The sequence below is a fragment of the Bos mutus genome, chromosome 18, assembly GCF_027580195.1.
Source record: "Bos mutus isolate GX-2022 chromosome 18, NWIPB_WYAK_1.1, whole genome shotgun sequence".
NCBI lineage: Eukaryota > Metazoa > Chordata > Mammalia > Artiodactyla > Bovidae > Bos > Bos mutus.
Genome location: NC_091634.1, coordinates 11,361,050 through 11,385,525, shown reverse-complemented (window position 1 = coordinate 11,385,525; position 24,476 = coordinate 11,361,050). Strand labels below are relative to the sequence as shown.

The window sequence follows — 24,476 nt, the reverse complement described above, 5'->3', positions numbered from 1 at the left end:
TCACACCCAGGAATTATTAACTGGAGCTGTAAGTTATTTCTTTTTTCAGAGAGAGGTAGTGGGGGACAGCCCCCCGTAAAGTCAGAGGTGTAGGTGAGAGCACAAAGCAGAAAGTAGGCAGACTCTGGTTTTGGGGGTAGATGCTCGAGAATTTCCAGGGGGACTCCTGAGGCTCGATCCTGCCTTTGCGTATGTTGAGCCTCCTTCCTCATGACCATTGCCATGGGCGGAGCTTCTCACGCCGGCTCCTGGCAGGAGACCTCAGAAATCTTATGGTGTCCTCTGCAAAGATGGAATTATTAACATTTATTTGGGTGGGAGAGGAGATTAAATTATGTTGTTACGATGCTGTCTTCTTCTGATGCTTAACTTCTCTGTCTCACTTTTGTTGTATTTTTTAAATAATTTTTTATAATTAAATTTTGGCTGTGCTGTGTTGCTGAGCACAGACTTTCTCTACTCTTCATTGAGGCACAGGGGCTTCTCATTGCAGTGACTTCTCTTGCTGCCGAGCATGGTCTCTAGAGCACAGGCTCAGTAGTTGTGGCAAATGGGCTTTATTGCTCTGGGGCTTGTGGAATCTTCCCAGACCAGAGATCAAATCCGTGACCCCCTGCAACGGCAGGCAGATTCTTTACCACTGGACTACCAGGTAAGTCCTGTCTTAGTTTTTTTTTTAACCTGGCAAAACATGGGTGATAACACTCCTGGTATTTGCCTGGCAGTTGGTGAGTGTGAGTGAGTGTGAGCTCTTATAATTATGGCAACGGGTGAAAGTGTCACCCTGGTCATCTGAGGGGAGGGGTCTTGTAGCCAAGGGTCTGGGCAGGCCAGCTGGAGACGAACATGATGGGCAAGTCTTACCTTGCAGGACCAGAAAGACTGGGTAGCTGTAACTCGTGAGTGACATTCTGGAAAATGTCTTAATCCGAAGACAGGAATATTCAGAAGGCGTGGGGCTTGTGTCACAGTTATTGTCTCTGGGGGTCTGGGAGTGCGTCCTAGAGTTAGATGGCTTTGCTGAATGCCAAGCCTAGAAGCAGGCTTCAGAAGGGATGCCTTACACTCATCTTGTTGAAGGAATTCCCTGTTGTGGTCCATGCATTATTTTTGTCTATGTACTATCCTTAATTATAATATGAAAAGGAAAGACTGAAAAAAGATGAAATAAGAAAAGGCATGTAGAAATTGTCAGGGCAGAATTAGGACTGGCAGGTATAAGTTACAAAGATGTCTATATAAGCTTCATGTGAGCAGAAAAGGACTTTATATATTAAAAAAAAAAAACTGGAGTGGGCTGCCATCCTCTCCTCCAGGGGATCTTCCTGATCCAGAGATAGAACTGGCGTCTTTACTTCTCTTCTCATGGCAGGCAGGTTCTTTACAACTAGTGCCACCTGGGAAGCCCCTTATACGAAGCAGATCTCTCCATGTAAATGCAGTGAGCTATCTTGAGTGATATCAGACTCCATCTGAAGAAAGATGGAAGCAGAATCCCAGATGGGTTGGCGGATGCAGGGGGCGGGGCACCAAGGAATGTGGGCGTCTCTGGAGCCTGGATCAGGAGAGGAAGCGGATTCACTCCTTGGATCTCCAGAAAGAACACCGTCTGCCAAACACCTTGATGTGAGCCCAGTGACACCATGTTGGACTTGTAACCTCCAGAACTGTACGAACACGGGGAAAGTATATCGTCATTAGGAATTCCCTGGCAGTCCAGTGGTTAGGGCTCTGTGCTCCCACTGCAGGGGCACAGGTTCAATCCCTGGTTTGTGAACTAAGATACTGCATGTCACATGGACAAGAAAAAAGTATATCATCCTTGCATTCCGGGAGGTTACAGTTTGCCACCCCAGAAAAGGAAATTGGAAGAAACATGCCAAGTTGCTAAATAATGATTAAGTCTAGACTGCCAGACACGACCAAGGCGACTTAGCAGCAGCAGCAGCAGTGAGTAGAAAGGGCTTCTCTGATGCCTCAGACTGTAAAGAATCTGCCTGCAATGCAAGAGACATGGGTTTGATCCCTGGATTGGGAACCCTGGAGGAGGAAATGGCAACCCACTCCAGTGTCCTTGCCTAGGAAATCCCAGGACAGAGGAGCCTGGCGGGGCTACAGTCCAAGGGGTCGCAAAGAGTCAGACACCACTGAGTGTGTGGCTAACACTTTCACTTTCTATGGGTAGAAAATGGAATTCTTGATGATAGTTTTCTGTTTCATACTTTATCTTAATTTTCAAAATCATTATGGGGTGTAGTTACAAACGGAGGCACATCCAACGAACTGTGGGCGCACGGAGATGGAACCACTACTCGTCTGCCTGTGGGCCCCTGAGAGAGCTCGCCACTCGAGTGTGCTGGGGGCAAGGGCTGGAGAAGGAAGGACTTTATGGTGGAGGAGAGGCTTGTGCAACGGCAGGAAGCGGGGATGGTAGCCTTTGTCTGGGGCTGAGCATAAGACTCTGTTCTTCAGTCTTAATGTTCCATCAGGGACTTCCCTGGTTGTCCAGTGGTTCGGACTCTGTGCTTCCACTTCAGGGGGTACAAGTTCAAACCCTGGTCCAGGAACTAAGATTCCACGTGACATTCAGTGTGGCAAAAAAAAAAAAAAAAGGAACTAAGATTCCACATGACATGCAGTGTGGCAATAAAAAAAAAAAAAAAAGTTCTTTGGCAAAAAGACCCAAAGGAATGGGTCTCTGGGCATCAAGGAAGACAGTCAGAGACGTTTTACGGAGCCAGGCAAGGCATTCTGGCAACTCGAAATTACAGCAAGTGGCTTCAGACTTACTGGCTGGGAGGATGTGCTCATGAAATGGTTGTTTAAGGCTCAGGCCTTTTTGCTCGCCGCCCCCCACTCCTGTTTCTTGCCGTACTGAGAGGGGCAGGGCCCTGGTCCCCAAATAGGGCCCTTGTATTTTGCAGAGGGGAGTATTTTTAGGGGTGGAGTGTTTTTTGTTTTTTTCTCTCACCAGCAGTTAGGGAACTGATAGAGTGACTTCTTTTTCTACTAACAGTACAGTCATAAAAGAGAGCCATCGAATCTCATCCTGTGTCCTCCACCCTCCAGGGAGCCACTCCTTTTCCTGGTCTTTCTAGATCCTCAGGGGACTCAGAGGCCTGTGTGAGAAATGAAAAACAAAATAAAAATCCAATGAAAATAAAAAACCAGGGGCGAGTAAGGACTATTGCAATTGCCTTTATTTTCTTAAAGCATGTGGTTCTCTTGATTCCTCTCCACCTTGATACTGTGGTGCCACGTCCTGATCTCTGGATATAGAACTGGTTTCCTTGATCCTGCTGTGGTTTGCTTCCATCCTTTAAGACAAGGGGCTTATTTTTCCCTCTACAGTCAAAAGCCCTCGTGTTTGTTCTCAGGAGTTTCCACCCTTGACTGGTGCCGTGGTTTGAGGTTCCCTGTTCCGTAGCTTGTAGGGTAGGGGGGTCCTGAGTTACGCGCAGGGGAAGGTTATGGAAATCCCAGACAGTTGCGCTTGGGAGCGTTTTCTAGGTCTGTTGGCAGGAGAAGCAGAATTGTGGGCCAAGGAACCTGGGCCCTGGGGCCGGTGACTAAACGCTGACCTTAATTAATAGATCAACTTTTCAAGGCTCCCCAGGTGGCTCAGTGGTAAAGAATCCCCCTGACATTGTAGGAGACATGGGTTCAATCCCTGGGTCAGAAGATCAGTGGAGAAGGAAATGGCAACCCACTCCAGTACTTGTGCCTGGGATAATCCCACAGACAGAGGAGCCTGGCTGGCTACAGTCCATGGGGTCATAAAGAGTCAGACATGACTTAGCAACTAAGCTACAACAATAAAGTTCAGTATTAATAAACTCTTAGTATTTGCTTCTCTGAGAAGCTTTTTTTTTTAAATCTCTCCTTCGATTCAAAATTATAATCTTGCTGAGTAGAGTATCCTAACTGGTAGGTTTCCTGTTTCAGCAGTCTAAATATATATTACCGCTCCTTTCTGGCCTGTACAGTTTCTGCAGAAAAATCAGCTGACAGCCTTATGATGGTTTTCTTGTATGCAGCTCTTGGGTTTTCTCTTTCTCTATTCAACTCCTGCCATTTTCATGATGACCTATCTTGGTGTGGGTCTGTTTGGGTTCATTTTGTTTGGGATCCTCTGTGCTTTTTGTCCCTGGATAGCTGTTTGCTCTTTCAGGCTTGGGCAGCTGGCAACCGCCATTTCACCAAATAGCTTTTGGACAGCTTTCTCTCTCTTCTCCACCTGGGACATCTATAATGCTAATGTCCGTCGGCTTGATGTTGTTCTAGAGATACTTTAAACTGCTCTCATTAAATGTTTTTTTTCTTTTTGCTGTTCTGACTGGGCGATTTCCATTATTCTGTCTTTCGTATCACTTACGCATTCTTCTGTATCCCCTGGTCTACTAGTAATTCCATAGAGGTATTTTTCCATTTCAGTTATTGTCTCCTTCAGTTTTTTTTTTTTTTTTTTAACATGTTTTCTAATCCCTTGTTAAAATTCTCACTGTGTTCATCTAGTCTTTGCTTTTTTTTGATTTTTGTTTTTAACTGGAGGATAATTGCTTTACAATGTCTCGCTGGTTTCTGCTGTCTCTGTCGGAAATTAAGTGAAATGGTTACCTGTTTAGGTGCGCCCTCCTGCAGGACTGTCCCTATTGGTTTTACATGCGTGCCCAGTGGGAGAGCTGAGTCTGATGTGAACATGAGTCCCGTCTTTTCCCTGGCTGTGCTGACAGCCATCAACTTGGTAGGAGGCGGAGGGGCTAAAGCGAGAGCCAGGCCTGAGCTGGGGCTTCTCTGCACGGTGGCCAGCATCACCCTATTCGGGCCGGGGGTGAGTCTCAAGCTGCTGGAGCAGAAACCCCCAGGGCCGGTCTGTAAGCAGCTCCATTCCCGCTAAGTGTGTGTCCCTGCCCTCCCCAGCTGGCACCCTCGCCCCAGAAGGGAGCTAGGCTGGAGCAGGAGAAGCTGGGCTGGGCGCTGGGTGGGGCAGGGTCACGTGCCCAGGCACTCCTAGGAAACCAGCCGGAGTCCTGTGCAATGTCAATCTGCCGCCTCCCTCCTGTTTTGGGAGTCAGCAAGCGTGTGTGCGTTCTTCAATGACATATCGGTCTCAAAGAGCCCCACTGTTAGTCCCACTGGTTTTGAATCTCTTGTCTTCCTAGTTTTGGACCCCACGTCAGCAGCACCCAGAATGTGGTTCGAACAGCTTACTCCCCAGGGACGATCTCTCAGGCCCTGTAACCCCTGTAACCCCCATCCTTCTCCGTGTCCCTTCCCAGGGGCGCAGGTCCTGACCTGATCGCCTGTCTTCTCTGCCTACCAGAGTTTGTGTGCATTGCTCTGCCAGCCTCACTATGAAGATATATATATTTTTTCAAACTTTACATGTTTAATTTTGTACTGGGGTATAGCCGATTAACAATACTGGGGTAGTTTCGGGTGGACAGCGAAGGGACTCAGCCATACATATGCATGTGTCCATTCTCCCGCAAAACCCCCACCTTCCACCCAGGCTGGCACATAAACTGAGCAGAGTTCCATGTGCTCTACAACAGGTCCTTGTTGGTTATCTGTTTTGAATACAGCAATGTGTACATGACCTTCCCAAACTTCCTAACTACCTCTATCTCTTACCACCGCTCCCCACCCGCCGCAAGTCAACCGCAAGTTTGTTTTCTAAGTCCGTGAGTCTCTTTCTGTTTTGTAGGTTCGTTTGTATCATTTGTAGATGTATGTTTGGATGGGTCGTACAGAGAGATGAGCTCCTTGTCCTTCTACTCTGCCATCTTAATCTCCCTCCAAGTGTGTGTACAAGTTCTTATGTGGGCATAGATTTTCATTTCTCTCCATATAAAAGTGGGGGTAAAATTGCTGAGTCATGTGGAGGCCTTAGGATTCTTAAGAAGAGACACAGGGGCTTCCCTAGTGGCTCAGTGGTAAAGAATCCGCCAGCCAATGCAGGAGATGTGGGTTCGATCCCCGATGCCTCAGAGTAACTAAGCCTATATACCACAACTACTGAGCCTGTGCTCTAGAACCCGAGAGCCTCAACTACTGAGCCCATGTGTTGCAACTACTGAACCCATGCACCCTAGAGCCCATGCTCCGCAACAAGAGAAGCCACCGTAATGAAAAGCACATGCATTGCAACTAGAGCGTAGCCCCTGCTTGCTTGCCGCGACTAGAGCAAAGTCCACGCAGCAATGAAAACCCAGCACAGCCCAAAATAATTAAATAAATACTTTTTTTTTTTTTTAAAAGAAGAGACCTCGCCTTAGAGAATAAGCTCATGAACACTTGAAGCACTTTGAATGACTCTTGCTGTTTAACTTGTTAATTTAGTGAGAGTCACATGTTTAGTTGGTTCTTTGAAGAACTGATGTTAATCAAATTTCTCTAATATAAGTGGGTGGGTTTTAGTCAGTTGTGTCTGACTCTTTGTGACCCCATAGACTGCAGACTGCCAGGCTCTTCTGTCCATGGAATTTTCCAGGAAAGAATCCTGGAGTAGGTAGCCATTGCCTTCTCCAAGTGATCTTCCTTACCCAGGGATTGAACCTGGGTCTCCTGCACTGCAGGCAGATTCTTTACCATCTGAGTCACCAGGGGAGTCCCCGTCTAATGTAAACTAGCCAACAAAATTTAGCTCTCCACTGTACAGTGATAAAGCCCTTGTTGGGTTGAGAAAGTTTCAACTGGGGGAGAGGGCCTGCTAGCTGATTTTAGCCATAATTAACTCTCTGCTTCCTTCTTTGCATTATGATGGGAATTTATTGTTCCTTTTGTATTACTCTTTTTTTTTTTTTTTTGGCTCTCCTTTTTTCTTCTTCACATACCTATGCCACCACACATACTCCTATTTTATTCCTGCTTTTCTTTTCTTCTTCAAACTCCTGGTTGTATCAAAATGTTCCCCAGTCTTATGTCAGTTAAGACAATAAAATTATGAGACTCAAATGAGTTTTCAGTTTCCTTTACAAGTATGTCATATTCAGATAAATATGGGCATTTATTCTAAAAGTCCAGATAAATACTAGGCATTTATTCTAAAAGTTCTGTCATTACTGAAAATATTTTGCCCACTTATCATGTGGTGCATGCTGTGCTAAGTCACCTCAGTTGTGTCCCACTCTTTGTGACCCCATGGACCATAGCCCACCAGGCTCCTCTGTCCATGGTATTCTCCAGGCAAGAATACTGGAGTGGGTTGCCATGCCTTCTTCCGGGGGAACTTCCTGACCCAGGGACTGAACTCGTGTCTCCTATTAAATCTCCTGCATTGGCAGATGGGTTCTTTACCACTAGCATCACCTGGGTAGCCTACGTAAAAGTTACTCTCAAAACCTGTCTGAGCCCTATGAGAAAACTAGTTTCTCTTCCTTGTAATCACACTGAGTATTTCAGGAGTCTTGCCACTCTGCTTTTCTCATTTGTCTTCCTGTTTCCAGTTCTCTTATTAATGTGTTGCTCTAGTCCCCAAGCAAGAAGAGTTCTGGGTTCAGTGGGGCTCAAAGTACACGGCAAGGCTTATGGTCATAGAGAGCCCAGCAGGGAAGGGAAGTTGGCCTGGCTCAAAAAGCCTTGACCTTTAAACAAAGCATGCTTGCTGCTGCTGCTGCTGCTAAGTCGCTTCAGTCGTGTCTGACTCTTTGCGACCCCATGGGCTGCAGCCTACCAGGCTCCTCTGTCCATGGGATTTTCCAGGCAAGAGTACTGGAGTGGGGTGCCGTTGCCTTCTCCGAAAGCATGCTTATGCAGCTCTTTTTAGTCTCTCCTTTCCTGTGCCCCATTTCTGCTCTGTGATTCCTCACCCACCTTTATAACAGAAAAGAACCATCAAATCCTAGGGCTGGGTCATAACCTTGAATTGCCCAACCCTCAGGGGTAACTTCCCTGGTGGCTCAGATGGTAAAGCGTCTGTCTACAATGCGGGAGATTCAGGTTCAATCCCTGGGTTGGGAAGATCCCCTGGAGAAGGAAATGGCAATCCACTCCAGTACTAATGCCTGGAAAATCCCATGAACAGAGGAGCCTAGTAGGCTACAGTCCATGGGGTCACAAAGAGTCGGGCACGACTGAACGATTTCACTTTCACTTTTCAGGGGTAACTTGGGGAGAACATGTAGAGAGAGGCCCTTCTGAGGCTCCCTTTCCTTCTGCCCCTGGGTGGTTAGTTAATGTCCTACCAGCACTTCCCACTTGTCGGGGGCCAGGACCATGTTCCAGCCCTGCATCACTGCTCAGGGCAGAGGGCACTTTGTCCAGACAACTTAGATTCCAGAGAGACTTGCCTCTGAGCTTCACACTTCACCTTAGAGTCTGTGTCCATTGTGGTCTTGTATCTTCTCAGGTCTCAGGTTCTGGCTCTTCTTCTCTTCCTCACTGTTCTTGTGGGGGAGGGCTGTGTGAAAATGAGAATGTCTGTTGATGGAGGAAAAAGAAATCAGTTTGCACTGCAAATAACAACCTAAAGCTGGGCTCCCTGCTCATTGTGACTCCCTCTCCTCCCCAGAAGTTTCTGAGCACCAAACCCCAGTGAGATGTAAGCTGATTGTACAAATCCGTCTACAGGGTCTCCTCGGCGGTGGGGTTATGTTTGAAGGCTTTATGTCCTGGCTACTATCTTACTTGCTTTTCTCTTTTCCAGAGGAGTCTACTTCTCACTAGTAAGTATGAGGCCCATGAGCTACAGATTCATCCTCATTTCACCCTTTATTAGTTGCGGAATAAGTGTGGCTGTGTCTGTTTACATAACACAGCGGTGGGGAGAGAGAGCAAGGAAGCAGTGGCTCACCTGCCAGGGAGGGGAGCAGAGAACACCTTTAGTGAATGAACAGCTCTGCAGCAGAGTGAAGGGCGAGGTGCCAACAAGGAAGGAAGCGACAGGAAGCCAAGAGTTGTAAGCATTGAGAGTCTAATTCCTGGGGGAACAAAGAGGGGGCTAGACAGAGCCTTTGGGTGGTCCCAGCTCTGCTGCCTGAAAGAAGAGTTGCCTGATTGTCGCCTGTTGTGGTCATGGCCTTAGGCTTCTCTGGTAGCTCAGTTGGTAAAGAATCTGCCTGCAATGCAGAAGACTGTCTGCAATGAAGGAGAGCTGGGTTCGACCCTTGGGTTTGGAAAATCCCCTGGAGAAGGAAATGGCAACCCACTCCAGCATTCTTGCCCCAGGGAAATCCCATGGGCAGGGGAGCATGGCAGGCTACAGTCCATGGGGTTGCAGGAGCTGGACAGGACTTAGAGACTAAACCACCAAATCCACAGGGGAATGAAGAGGTGGCTAGACAGAGCCTTTGGGTGGTCCCAGCCCTGCTGCCTGCAAGAAGAGTTGCCTGATCCCTGCCTTTTATTGGCAGATTCTAGGCTTAGGCTAGGTTCTGGGCTGCAGAGATCAATGGGCGTGGCCCCTACTGTACAAGTGTACACTCTAACTAACCAAAAGAAGATAGTAACAAATAGAAATCAGATGAGGTTTTCAAGATGTGTGGTATCGTGGGCTGAGATTACTGCTTCCATCACTGACAGCTAATGTTTATTCTTCCCCCATTTTCTTCTAAGTGCTCTGCACGTGGATTAACTCACTGACTCCTGACAACAGTCCTGGGAGGTAGGTATTGTTACAAGTCCCCTTTCATGATGAAGAATCAGAGGCACAGAGACAACACACACAGCTTGCCTGAGGTCTCACAGTAGGGACTCAGGAGCAGGCGCTCCAGCACGGCTGGTCTGGCTCTAGGACAGGTGCTCTGAAGTAATACAGCTTCTAGTAAGTCATATGAAGACCACAGAGCTCTGTGACTTCACATTCACATGCCTTTGGGTCCACTTGCCCAGCCCTTTGCCTGGAAGACTCTTTCTTATAGACTCCGGTCAAGGGAGACTCCTTTGACATCTTGTCTGACTCCTGTGTATCCCGAGGTGGTCAGTGTCCTCAGAGCTTGACTAGCACTTTGCGTATGTTTTGTTAAACTGCTTCATGGTCCGTTTGTTGGGATATCTGACTCTTTGTGTTATAAGCTTCTGGAGAGGAGGTACCTTTTTATTTTGGAAAATTTCAAAAATAGTTGCAAAAATGAAAGCAATAATATAATGAATCTACCTGTACTTATCGTGTAACTACAGCAGTGATCATTCTATGGCCAGTCTTGCAGCATCTGTACTTCCTCTCCAACCTAGATTTTTTGTTGTTGTTGTTTTATTTTTGGCTGTGCTGGGTCTTTGTCGCTGTGTGCACATTTTCTCTAGTTGCGGCAGGCAGGGGCTACTCTTCAGTGGGGTGCATGGGCTTCTCATTGCGGTGGCTTCTCTTGTCACAGATCACAGGCTGTAGGCGCACAGCCTTCAGTGGTAGCAGCACACAGCTCAGTATTGAGGCTCACAGGCATTAGAGCACAGGCTTAGTAGTTGTGGTCCATGGGCTTAGTTGCCCCTTAGCATGGATGATCTTCCTGGACAAGGGATCGATCCCATGACCCCTGCATTGGCAGACAGATTCTTAACCAGTAGACCACCAGGGAAGTCCCAACTGGCATTGTTTAGAAACAAATCCCAGATATCACTTCACTGCCTCTGTAAATATTTCATTTGTGTTACTAAAATAGAAGGGGTCTTTAAAAAACATAATCCTAGTATCATTGTCCCACTAAAAAGTTATATTTCGTTAAGTATCATAAAGTATTCAATGTTTGAATTTTAGCAATTTTCTCACAATTTTTCCCTTCCCGTCTCATTCTTCTTTATTCCTTCATTTCCTCTATATCTCCCCTCCCTTTTTTAGAGTCGAATTTTTTGAATAAAGATGCAAATAAGGGCTTTATTTTATAATCATCACATGGTTCTCAGCAAGTGGCTTAGTGTTTGTCACATAGTAAATCCTCAGTAAATGATGCTGAATGAACGAATCAGCAGAAGTCTATAACAAATCCTAGTTGAATTACTGCAGCCTTACTGTCGCTTTTGGTTGGTTTGTCGGGATGGCTTTTGGTTTCTGATGACTTTAGTTAGGAGTTAACTTCGGTGCTAGCTACTCTCAGTGCCTGTGACCACTACTAAAGGTCTGAGGGCAATATATGCACCTGTGACTCAGATTTACAGGTGAGCAGGGAAGGGGCCCTTGCTTTCTCATCTCTGTTTTTTGTCTTCAGTGTCTTGTAACATCAACTTGAGTCTGGACCGACCAGGTTTGGCTTTTTTGCTTCTGTAGAACAGAGACCCTGAAGGAGCTCCCTGAGAACAAGAACAGCTTCCATATGGTGCTGTTGTAAGCAGCATTCTAGGATGGAACCTCAAGACTTACTCCTAATCCCTGGACTGAGAACATGTGATGAGTAATCCTGTGGGTAATTGTGTTAAGGGATTTTGCAGATATCCTGTAAGTAGGGTCACTCATCAATTTACTTTGAATTTAACAAAAAGAGATGTGATCTAAGTGGGCTTAATGTAATCACAGGAGCACTTTGAAAACAGACTGTTTTTTTTCAGCTGGCCTCCGAAAAGAAATCAGTGAGATTGGAAGTTTAAGAGGGATTGGGTTTAAGGGATGTTCTCTGAGTTATACTTCTCTGAGTCACTGAGATAGAGGGAGCCTCATGCCTAGGACCTGAGAAGGTCTTCTAGGAGCTAAGAGTGTTTGTACTATGAAAATGCAGAGTTGCCTTATGGCCTCAGAACAGGCTGTTCCTAAGCTGATGTGACTTCTAGTGAAGGAGGTGGCAGGTGGTGGGCGGGTTGGGGGCCCATGATTAAGACTTAAGGATTTCGCTTCCCTCAGTCTGTGGTCCAGACCCCAGTGCATTAGACCGAGGTGGTGGTGGGGCAGGGTGGGGGGGTTGAGGGGAGGCCTCAGTGCACTTCTGAAGATTTCTGCCAGTTCGCAAGGCCTGAGTTTTGCCCAGGTGTGTCTCACAGGTGTGTGTCTCGGCAGCAGGCTCCAGAGGCAGGAGGGGCTGAAGCCCACAGCACCCAGAGCACCAGAAGCAGGGAAAGTCTCACCATAGGAGATGCCCACATCCATAACAGAGGCAGGAGGGGAAGGAGGCAGGATGAGGAAAGGGCTCCTGGAAGCTCGGCCATCTCACGGCTGCCTGGCTTCTGTGGCCTCGGAGGGGCCATGTCTCCAGGGACTCTTACATGACTAGGAAGGGTGTGAGGACCTGTGCCAAACTGAGGGTGGGGACTGAGATCATCTCTCATATTTCAGAAGGTAGGGATTCCCTGGTCGGTCAGGGCACGTGGTGGAACAAACCAGCTCTCACTCAGTTCCAGTCTGGCCTTTCGGCACTCAGATATTTTTGAAAGCTTTGGAAATGTAAAAAGGACTGATGGTTATGTTGTGTGTTATAACTTCCCACCTTTTCATGGTTGCAGCTTTCTGGGTACCAGGTGTGACAGGTATGAATATGCCTCTCAGGTGTCTTAGGTATGAATATGCCTCTCAGGTATCTTGGGGTGGGGATTTACTGATGGAAGGCCCTCTGAATTCACTGCCCCTTTGCACAGAGGAAACACTTCACACAGGCTCCCAGTAGGGATTCCCAGTAGTGAATTCAATCTCAATTCTGAGAAACGATCTTTCTCCACGGATCTTCCCTACCCTACCAGGGAATCCTGGGTTTCCAAACGAATCTCTACCTCTAGAATTTTTAGTGTCCCAGCCTCAGTTTGGGATAAGTCTTCACACCCTGCCTAGCCATGTAAGATTCCCTGGAGACAAAGTCCCGGGAGAGACACTCACCATATTTCTATACATAAACAGTGAACAGTATGAAAAGGAAAATTTCAAAATTCCATGTACAATAGCATCAATAAGAATAAAATACTTAGGAATTAACTTAACCAGGTAAGTGGCAGACTTGTACACAGAAAAACTAAAAAACAACTTTTAAAAAGGAGAACACATAGCAACAGAAATTAAGAAGACATAAATAAGTGGAAAGATATTCTGTGCTCATGTACTAGGAGACTTGATATTTTTAGATGACAATACTAATGAAAATGTAGTGGATGTATATGGGTAATGATTCCCTGCCCAGGGACTGAACCTGGTTAGCCAGCATCTGTGGGATCATGGAAAAAGCAAAAGAGTTCCAGAAAAACATCTATTTCTGCTTTATTGACTATGCCAAAGCCTTTGACTCTGTGAAAGTGAAGTCGTGTCCGACTCTTTGCGACCCCTTGGACCACCAGGCTCCCCCGTCCATGGGATTTTCCAGGCAAGAGTACTAGAGTGGGTTGCCATTTCCTTCTCCAGGAGATCTTCCTGACCCAGGGATTGAACCCAGGTCTCTTGCATTGTAGGCAGATGCTTTACCATCTGAGCCACTGTGTGGATCACAATAAACTGTAGAAAATTCTTTAAGAGATGGGAATACCAGACCACCTGACCTGCCACTTGAGAAACCTGTATACAGGTCAGGGAGCAACAGTTAGAACTGGACATGGAACAACAGACTGGTTCCAAATAGGAAAAGGAGTACGTCAAGGCTGTATACAGTCACCCTGCTTATATAACTTATATGCAGAGTACATCATGAGAAACGCTGGGCTGGAGGAAGCACAAGCTGGAATCAAGATTGCCAGGAGAAATATCAATAACCTCAGATATGCAGATGACACCACCCTTATGGCAGAAAGTGAAGAAGAACTAAAAAGCTTCCTGATGAAAGTGAAAGAGGAGAGTGAAAAAGTTGGCTTAAAGCTCAACATTCAGAAAACTAAGATCATGGCATCCGGTCCCATCACTTGATGGCAAATAGATGGGGAAACAGTGGAAACAGTGGCTGACTTTATTTTTCTGGGCTCCAAAATCAGTGCAGATGGTGATTGCAGCCATGAAATTAAAAGACGCTTACTCCTTGGAAGAAATGTTATGACCAACCTAGACAGCATATTAAAAAGCAGACATTATTTTGCCAACAAAGGTCTGTCTAGTCAAGGCTATGGTTTTTCCAGTAGTCATGTATGGATGTGAGAGTTGGACTATAAAGAAAGCTGAGCACGGAACAATTGATGCTTTTGAACTGTGGTATTGGAGAAGACTCTTGAGAGTTCCTTGGACTGCAAGGAGATCCAACCAGTCCATTCTGAAGGAGATCAGCCCTGGGTGTTCATTGGAAGGACTGATGTTGAAGCTGAAACTCCAATACTTTGGCCACCTGATGTGAAGAGCTGACTCATTTGAAAAGACCCTGATGCTGGGAAAGATTGAGGGCAGAAGAAGGGGACGACAGAGGATGAGACGGTTGGATGGCATCACTGACACAATGGACATGGGTTTGGGTGGACTCCGGGAGTTGGTGATGGACAGGGAGGCCTGGCGTGCTGCGGTTCATGGGGTCACAAAGAGTCGGACATGACTGAGTGACTGAACTGAACTGAACTGAATGAAAACCAGGAATCCTAGTCGTGAGGCCACCAGGGGCTAGAGGCAAGGTTCCCCTGGCTTTACCCCCCACTGAAAGCAAGAATGTTTCAAGGAGGCAAAAACTAAAAACAATAGCAAATTTTATTAGAGACACAGCATAATATGTGGGAGAGCACACAGAGAAGCAGTTTGCTTATTCAAGATAGAAGCAAGGCAGAAATACACTCCCAGAGAAGAATGTGGGTGTCCTGAATGAGAAGCACAGTTAAGACATGATTTAAATCAGTCATCCAGGACAGTCCTTCCAGGTCTTTGTTTACCTTTGGCCAGTTATATAACTTCTTTTTCCACATCAGACCTGTCCTAGGAGCCACCCCAAGTCACATGGGTAACTTTGCTAAGATGGATCCCACCACAGAGGCATGTCCACATGTATTGGGTGACGAGCCCCCCTCCCTTTTTGACTCCCAAGGAGCCTTCCTACACAGGTACATACAGGGAAGTTTTCCTTGACCTCAGGAGTGGTCGTCTTATCTCTTTACTTCAGCAGAGCTCAGCTCCTGCCACTAGCTCTATCCTCAGAGTGTCTGGATGAGAACCAAGCTTCGATTTTACTCCACTGGACAGACACCAGCAGTTTGGATCAGGGGCCCATCCATCTCCTACATCAACCTTGGTAAAAGCAATTTTAGAGGAAGAAGAGAAAGAAAGAAAGCATGAAGGAGTGAGTGAAAGGTAAAAAAATAGAAAAAAAAATTCTGGGCTTCCCTGGTGGTCCAGTGGTTAACAATCTGCCTGCCAACTCAGGGAATGGGAATTTGATCCCTGGTTTGGGAAGATCCCACATGCCTCGGGGCAACTAAGTCCATGGGCCACAACTCCTGAGCCAGCACTCTAGAGCCCATGCTCTGTAACTAGACAAGCCACTGCGATAAGCCTGTGCACTGCAGTGAAGAGCAGCCCCCCTGTGCTCCACAACAAGAGAAAGCCACAAGCAATGAAGACCCAGGGCAGCCAAAAAATTAAAAAAAAGAGTCCAGATAGTTGAAGATGCTTGACCCAGAAGGGAAGAAGCAGTGAATGGGATGGAAGATCAAGGAAGTGAGTTTTTTTCAGCAGATTGCTTTAGAGGATGTGGAGGGTGGGGGACAAAGCAGATGCAGAGGGGGAAGTTGAAGGCTGGCAGGGCACAGACAGTAACCCCACAAAACCATGAAACCACATCTCTGGATGTGAATGTCCACTTGGCGAATGACTATTGTAGATTCTTTAAAGTTTGAGTTCGCAGTGTAGAGAGAACTGGGGTTTAGGGTCAGGGTTAGGGCTTAGCCTGGTCAGGATCAGGAACTGATTGTGAGAAGATGCTGATAGTCAGAATGTGGGCTTGACCTGGGATCAGAGTTAAGAATCAGTCTGGTTCTGGGATCAGATTAGAGGTTGATGTCCAAAAGAGAGAGGCTGATCTTTAGATATCACAAACCTAAACCTCATTCTGTCTCTAGTATTTTCCCTCCTTCTCCATTCTGTTGCGAATTTTCTTTTGGTTTTATCTTTCATTTCTCTCCCTCCCCTTCTTTCTCTCTTTTCTCTCCTCTCTTTTTCTTAATCCCTCTTCTTTCTCCTCCACCTTTGCAACTCAAACTAGAAGAATTTAAACAGCTTGAAAAGTTGATTCTTTGCCAACTGAAATTGACTTTAGTTCCAACAGGAATAATTTAGAAACCAAAGGAGCATTAGTTGGTTCAAGGCTCTACAAATAAATAAGTAAAATCTAAATTCAAATACTTGTTTTTTAACCCACTGTTGAGTTTTTGTAATGAATCAGGAACTTCTGACTGATTTTTTTTTTTTTTTAGACTAGAATAAAACAAGCTTTACTCAGTGCCAAAGAATGGAGAAGCTGGAACTGGTACACAAATTAACTTCTCTGAAATTGATTTTTAAAATCTTGTAACCTTGTTTCACAAATATCCTTGGGTAAAAGCCTTAACTTTCTGTAAGAGGAAATCAGACTTGGCTAATACTCAACAGGTTCTGAAAAAGTACAATTGCAAGTTGATAAATGCAGATACATTTTAATATCAAACAGTAGGGATAGTAAGCCATCGGCCATATAGGAAGTAGCCATAAATTAGAAAAAAGAACAAACCATTTAAACTACAAAAGACTTATACTAGAAACCTCCCCCCTGGAAATATTAAAGTGTTCTTCTAAGTAACTCCTGAGTGATTCTATTCAGAAAATAATGACTGTAAGAATGTTTATGTTTCAAACCCAGTATATTACAACATGGAACATCTTACAGAGTCTAATAGAATCACAGTGCAGAACTTGTTTTGGAGAAAATTCATGCCTTCTTCTGAAGATTGCAATCAGACATTTGGAAAGGGGCGTTAGGCTTGTTGTTATTGTTGTTTAGTCACTAAGTCATATCTGATTCTTTTAAGACCCCCTGACTGTAGCCTGCCAGGCTCCTCTATCCATGGGATTTCCCAGGCAAGAATACTAGAGCTGGTTGCCATTTCCTTTTCCAGGGGATCTTCCTGGCCCAGGGATTAAACCTGCATCTCCTACATTGGCAGGCAGATTCTTTACCAGTGAGCCATCTAGGCTTATTCTGGGCCCCAGTGGAGGCTGAATGCCTGGTGCACTGGAAATGCTAATCCCAGTATGAAGGTATTAGGAGCTGGGGTCCTTGGGAGGTCATAAGATCATGAGGGTGGAACTCTAATGCTGGGATTAGTGCCCATATTCATCAAAATTCTTCAGAGAAACAGAATCAATAGGGCATAAACAGATATGTGTGTGTGTGTGTTAGTCACTCAGTTGTGTCAACTCTTTGTGACTCCATGGACTGTAGCCCACCAGGCTCCTCTGTCCATGAAATTTCCCAGGCAAGAATACTGGAATTGGGTAGCAATTCCCTTCTCCAGGGGATCTTCCAGAACCCAGGGATCAAACCTGGGTCTCCTGCATTGCAGGTGGGTTCTTTACCATCTGAGCCACCAGGGAAGCCCAAACAGATATATAGAAACATATGTAGATATATTATGAAGAATTGGTTCATGAGATTATGGAAGCTAGGAATTCCCAGGATCTACTGTCTGTAAGCTGGAGGCCCAGAAAATTTGGCAGTACAGTTGAAACTTCAAGCCTGTTAACTTGGGGAACAAGCAGTCTAAGTCCCTGTCTAAGGTAAAAGCCCTGATATAAGAAGGCCCGATAAGACTGAAGGCGGGAGGAGAAGGGGAGGACAGAGGATGAGCTGGTTGGATGGCATCACCGACATGATGGACATGAGTTTGAGTAAACTTCAGGAGTTGGTGATGAACAGGGAGGCCTGGCGTGCTGCAGTGTATGGGGTCGCAAAGAGTTGGACACGTCTGAGTGACTGAACTGAAATGAACTGCTGTCCCAGGGGAGGATACGGTGATGTCTCAGCTCAAGCAGAGAGCAAATTCTTCCTTCTGTTACCTATTTGTTCTACTCAGGCCCTCAGTGAACTAGAAGTCCACTTGCTTCTACAAGGGCCATCTTTATTCATCTTTAAAAGACACTTGCTCCTTGGAAGAAAGGCTATGACAAACCTAGACAGCAAAATTAAAAAGCAGAGACATCACTTTGCCCACAAACATCTGTATAGTCAAAACTATGGTTTTTCCAGCAGTCATGTTAGAATGTGAGAGTTGGGCCATAAAGAAGATTGAGTGCTGAAGAACCGATACTTCGAACTGTGGTGTTGGAGAAGACCCTTGAGAGTCCCTTGGACAGCAAGGAGATCCAACCAGTCAATCCTAAGGGAAATCAACCCTGAATATTCATTGGAAGGACTGATGCTGAAGCTGAAGCTCCAATACTGTGGCCACCTGATGAGAAGAGCCGACTAATTAGAGAAAACCCTGGTGCTGGGAAAGATTGAAGGCAGGAGGTGAAGGGGACAATGGAGGACAAGATGGTTGGATGGAATCACCGACTCAATGGACATGAGTTTGAGCAAGCTCCAGGAGATGGTGAAGGACAGGGAAGCCTAGTGTGCTGCAGTCCATGGGGTCGCAAAAAGTTGGACATGACAGTGACTGAACAACAACAAAAATCTGTATTCAGTACACCAATTCAAATGCTATTGTCTCCTGGAAACACCCTTACAGAAACACCCAAAAATCATGTTTTACCAGCTATCTGGGCACCCCTTAGATGTGGCAAGTTGAACATTAATTACCACAGTGCCCTTTTATGAGGAAGGCAGAGCTAGTTGGCTCTCCTCCAGCCATGTGAGGATGCAATGAGAAATCTACCATCTGCAGTCCAGAAAAAGGTCCTCGCCAGAACCTGATCACATTAGCACCCTAAGCACTTCCGGCCCCCAAAACTGTAAGAAAAATTCTATTCTTTAAAAAAAAAATTGATTTATTTAATTTTCACTTTGCTGGGTCTTCATTGCTGCAGGTGGGCTTTCTTTAGTTGCTGTGAGCCAGGGCTACTCATTGTTACAGTGGGCAGGCTTCTCACTGAAGTGACTTCTCTTGTGGAGCACAGGCTCTAGGTGCACAGGCTTCAGCAGTTGTGGCAACATTGGCTTAGTTGCCTCACAGCTTCTGGAATCTTCCTGAACTAGGGATTGAACCCCATCCCCTGCACTGGCAGGTGGAGTCTTAATCTTGGGATAACCAGAGATCCTCCCATGAAGTATTGCTTCCAACTAGAGGATGTATTTTAAGGCAAAGGAACTGAGGCAGTTAACTCCCCGCATGGAGCTCACTGACTTCCAGGTGCCCCACTATACAGACACAGTTGGCTTATCAGAAGGGTCGAATGGCCATGATGGCTTTTGAAGGCACCAGGTAGAGAAGGTACCTTGCCACCCAACAGGAGATGCTCTAGGTCTCAAAGTGGCCAGTCTATCGTGTCACCTGCCCTAGAGCCAGAATGCAGGGGTCCATGACACAGGGGAGGATAAGGGAGTGTCCCCGCCCATCAGTACACATGACAACCCACTTAAAGCATTTTTGCTCCTGGTCTCTGTGACCTTGGGCTTGGTGTGGGTGAGAAACCCAATCAGAGCTCTAATCAACCAGAAGCCAGGACTGCCCCCATGTGTTCATTGTGCTGCTGAAACAAGAGGCGGAGAAGACAACCAGAGGGACCGTGACCACCAGAGGGAGACTGGTTTGCCAGGTCAAGAAGGACTATGTTTGGAAGCCAGGGGATGCATTGTGGGTAATACTGACTCGCCGGTGGCCCTGTTCAGCAGAAAGTGGCCAAAAGCCAATAAAGACAAGACTATTGAACACTTACTTCCTTTAGGAATGAAACCTTGTGTCTCAACGATGTCCAGAGGAGGTGTTGGCAGGTGGTAAGAGAATGTAGAAGGGGTGGTAGAAGCAGGCGGCTCTCATCACCACCAGCCACACAGTCAGGGCCTTTGCAGCTCTGTTATAGGCTTTCCCCCCATTTCCCTCTGATTGTGGTTCATAAAGAACTGACCATCTAAAGCTGTGGGCGTGTGACGCCTTGCCATTAGCACAAGGCAGTTCTATGATTAAGTACCAGACGGGAATTGTGTGTCTTCTGTATTGCGGACTCAAGGGGTGGGTTGTGCGGTTTCCTTTTTCACATTCATTCTCTCCCCTTCTCCCCCTGCCCTGTGCCGTGGGGACTGTTAGTGGGATCTCCCACCTTCCAGCTGGGTTCGGTCGATGGGGAGCCCCAGCAGGAGACCACAGGGAGGACACTGAGTGAAGTTGGGGTGTTAATTCCCCAGCTCCCTCCCTGTACTGTTGCTGTTGGCTGTGTGAATTTTTCAGCCTGAAGTTGGAGCTCCTGTCAAATAGCCATCTCCAGAGCGGGTTCTCTGAGTCTCTGTTTGCAACCCCTCTGTGTTGCAGTAAAGCAGCAACAGAAACACAGTGCTATCAGAACCAGGAAACTGCTCTAACCCTTATGTCTCCAAAACAGTCTCATGCTTTTGCAAATTGTCTCATTTAAAATCTCTTTTCAAGTTATGCAGGTGGAATGGGTCCCCATTTGAGCTGGGGCCCTGACTGCTAGGGAGAATCTGTATTGAAGTATACCTTCACCTCCGAGGTCACGGTCATGGGCACATACTTTTGACTGTAGCACCCTGGGGTGCTAGTGGTTAAAGAAAACAAAAACAAAAAAAAACCCCGCCTGCCGATGCAGGAGACTAAGAAATGCAAGTTGGATTCCTGGGTCAGGACCATCCCCTGGGGAAGGGCATGGCAACCCACTCCAGTATTCTTGCCTGGAAAATCCCATGGACAGAAGAGCCTGGTGGGCTACAGTCTATGGGGTCACACATAATTGGACACGACTGAGCGACTAACACTTTCAGATTTTCACTTTCACTTTTCACAAAAGGGCAGAAATGAGTTCCAGGCAGAGGACCCAGAATGTGCAAAGGCCAGGGGGTAAGACAGTTGAGTCAAGTAAAGTTCAACTAACTCACTTGGGTGATTAAATGAGCTAAGACACCTGAAGTACCCTGTACACAGTGAGTGCTACGTAAAAGCCAGCAGGTATAATTATTGCACACCGGAGAAGGCAGTGGCACCCCACTCCAGTACTCTTGCCTGGAAAATCTCATGGGCGGAGGAGCCTGGTGGGCTGCAGTCCATGGGGTCGTTAAGAGTCAGACACGACTGAGCGACTTCACTTTCACTTTTCACTTTCATGCATTGGAGAAGGAAATGGCAACCCACTCCAGTGTTCTTGCCTGGAGAATCCCAGGGACGGGGGAGCCTGGTGGGCTGCCGTCTATGGGGTCACACAGAGTCGGACACGACTGAAGCGACTTAGCAGCAGCAGCAGCAGTGTGCACACATCCAGGGTATACCAACTTGGGCGTATTAGTGGTGGAGTAATATTCTCTCCTCCTGACAACACAGGCAATCCATAACCTCAAGCCTTGATTACAGCTCTGCTGCTGCTGCTGCTGCATTGCTTCAGTCGTGTCCGACTCTGTATGACCCCATAGATGGCAGCCCATCAGGCTCCCCCGTCCCTGGGATTCTCAAGGCAAGAACACTGGAGTGAGTTGCCATTTCCTTCTCCAATGCATAAAAGTGAAGAGTGAAAGTGAAGTCACTCAGTCGTGTCCGACTCTTAGTGACCCCATGGACTGCAGCCCACCAGGCTCCTCTGTCCATGGGATTTTCCGGGCAAGAGTACTGGAGTGGGGTGCCATTGCCTTCTCCAATTACGGCTCTAGGGAGCTGTAATGGACAGGCAAGAAACCACACACGTTTGAAGTATATAGTTCAATGAATTTTCATGTGCACACACACTCTGTAAGGTCATCAACACAGTTCAGATAGTGAATGTATCCATTCCACCCAAGTTTCCACATGGGGACTTCCACCTGGGGACATCCTGGCTGGCCCCATGGTGAAGAATCTGCCTTGAAATGCAGGGAACTCGGGATTCTATCCCTGGTCTGGGAAGATCCCACATGCCTCAGGGCAACTAAGTCAACTAAAGAAAAAAAGAAGAGAATCTGAAATTTTGAACAATTTTACATGTTTACCTAATATTTTTCCACATGAGCCTTTGTAATCCCTACCTCTGTACTCAGCCCCACCCTGATAGTACCCAGGCACTCACTCACCTTCTTTCAGTTACTATAGATTAGCTTGTAGTTTCCAGAATTGTATATAAATGAAATCTTATAGTATGTTCTCTTTTTTCATCTGGCCTCTTTCATTCAGTGTAATAATTTTTTATTGAAATGAAATTCACCAAATGGAAACCATTTTAAAGTGAACAATTCCGTGGCATTTAGCTCAGTCACAAGGTTGTATGACCACCACCTGCTGCTGCTGCTGCTGCTAAGTCACTTCAGTCATGTCTGACTCTGTGCGACCCCATAGACGGCAGCCCACCAGGCTCCCCCGTCCCTGGGATTCTCCAGGCAAGAACACTGGAGTGGGTTACCATTTCCTTCTCCAATGACCACCACCTAGATAGTCCTAAAATGCTTTCATCGCTTCCAAATAAAACTCTACTTATTAAGAGGTTGCTCCCAATTCCCCCATCCTCTAACGCCTGGAAACCACCAATTATGTCTCAATGGATTTACTTATTCTGATTATGTCATCAATGAATCATACAATATGTGACTTTTTGTGTCTGGCTTCTTCCAGAAATGGCTACCTACTCCAGTATTCTTGCCTGGAGAATCCCATGGACAGAAGAGCCTGATGGGCTACAGTCTATGGGGTCGCAAAAGAGTCAAACACAACTGAGCAACTAATCAATAACAGCAACGACCTATGGGCCTCTTTGCCCCTTTCCTTCTTCCTCCAGGGACGTTGCTTCAGTACGCACACAACTCCAGAGGCCACCATTCACACAGCCACCGTGTGAATCATAGCGCACAACCCATACAAATGTAGTGATGGCTCCATTGTATCTTTCCTTCCTTCCTTCCTCTCTCCCTTCCTTCAATAAATATTTATTGAGCATCTAGGCTCCGTCACGATAGTGGTGGAGACACAGTAGCAGATGACCAGAACATGCCTCTGTCCATGGAGCAAATTTTACACCTGCAAAACAGGGGCTTCCCTGGTGGCTCAGTGGTAAATCTGCTCTGTCAGTGCAGGAGATGTGGGTTCGATCCCTGATCCGGGAAGATTCCACATGCCTCGAAGCAACTAAGCCTCTGTGCCGTAACTATTGAGTCTATGCTCTAGAGACTGGGAACTGCAATTATCGAGCCCACGGGCCCCAACTGCTGAACCTGTGCACCCTGGCACTCATGCTCCGCAACAAGAGAAGCCACCACAATGAGAAGCCCGTGCACCGCAATGAAGAGTAGCCCCTGCTCTCTGCAACTAGAGAAAAGTCTACGCACCCATGAACACCCAACACAGCCAAAAATATAAATAAGCAAAATTATTATTTTAAAAATTCTTAAAAAAATAAACTTGTACATGCAAAGAAAAATAAAATGTATAAGGATGTTGAAATAAACATGTAATTGCAACTTTCATATTCATTTCTTTGTCTTCTGCTGCTGTTCTCAATCTTTTCTCCGTTTCCCCTCTCTTTCTCACACATTCACATCTGGCCTCTGCAGTCACAGATAGACACCTCCTATTCTTCCCTGTCTCTTCCTAGCCAGCATGCTAGAGCTGGTTTGTGCAGGTTTGCAAAAGCCAATTGTTAAATACTTAGGAATTTTTCGAGCTGGTTGTGAAAATGATTAGTAGCTTAAAACCAGACAGGATAAGAGAATTTACACCACAGAAATAGGCTGATGCTATGATGTTGTTTTTCTGAAAAGCTGATCTTCTAGCACACCACTATTCCATCTATTTCTGGCAAGGACACTTTGCTTTGCCAAGGAATATCCTAATTCTCTGATAGATATCCAGTCTCCACCACCACCTGTCCTCTCCCACCCCCGCCATTCCTCACTTCCCTCCTGGGTGGTGGGAAAGCGGAGGTTCTAGGACCGTGTTGTGCTGACAGTGGAGAGAACAGAAGAAGAGGAAGCATGAAGGAAGTTCATGAAAAAGGGAATAAAAAGGACAGCAGTATAGGAAGGCGGCGCTAGAGGTAAAGAACCCGGCTGTCGGTGCGGGAGACCTAAGAGACATGGTTTCCATCCCTGGGTGGGGAAGATCCCCTGGAGGAGGGCATGGCAACCCACTCCAGTATTCTTGCCTGGAGGATCCCATGGACAGAGGAGCTTGGCGGCCTACAGTCCATGGGGTCACAAAGGGTCAGACATGACTGAGCGACTAACACGCACACAGGAAGGAAAGAGAAGGAAAGAGAAGCAGGAATCCATGGGGGGCAAGGGTTCAGGTAGAGAGAGCAGAAGGACCAGGCAAGACTCACCGCCCAGTGTCCTCACAGGCAGTTGGGTCATTTCCCCATCTTGGGCCAGAAGGTGGCTGAGCTGCTAGGAGATGGGGAAACCACCTTCTCAAACTACCCTTAAACAGGGTGGGGGTGGGGACCCGCAGAGCTGGGCTCTGCAGGAAGGAGGGCTGGGGACCTGGACCAATGAGGTCTCTGGGCTAGGATGCCTCAGTCTCTAACTGTTGAGAGGGGCTGTGGGCCCAGACTCTTGGGTCAGAGGGGGAGCGGGGGA

The 24,476-nt window shown here is 46.7% G+C and overlaps 1 long non-coding RNA gene across 1 annotated transcript; it reads left to right on the top strand.

Annotated features, from left to right (window-relative positions):
• Positions 1-15: 15 nt before the first annotated feature.
• On the top strand, positions 16-24,270 carry LOC138991672 (uncharacterized). Its single transcript, XR_011467541.1, has 3 exons — positions 16-652; positions 9,556-9,604; positions 22,519-24,270. It is a non-coding gene; the product is annotated as an uncharacterized lncRNA (long non-coding RNA).
• Positions 24,271-24,476: the final 206 nt, after the last annotated feature.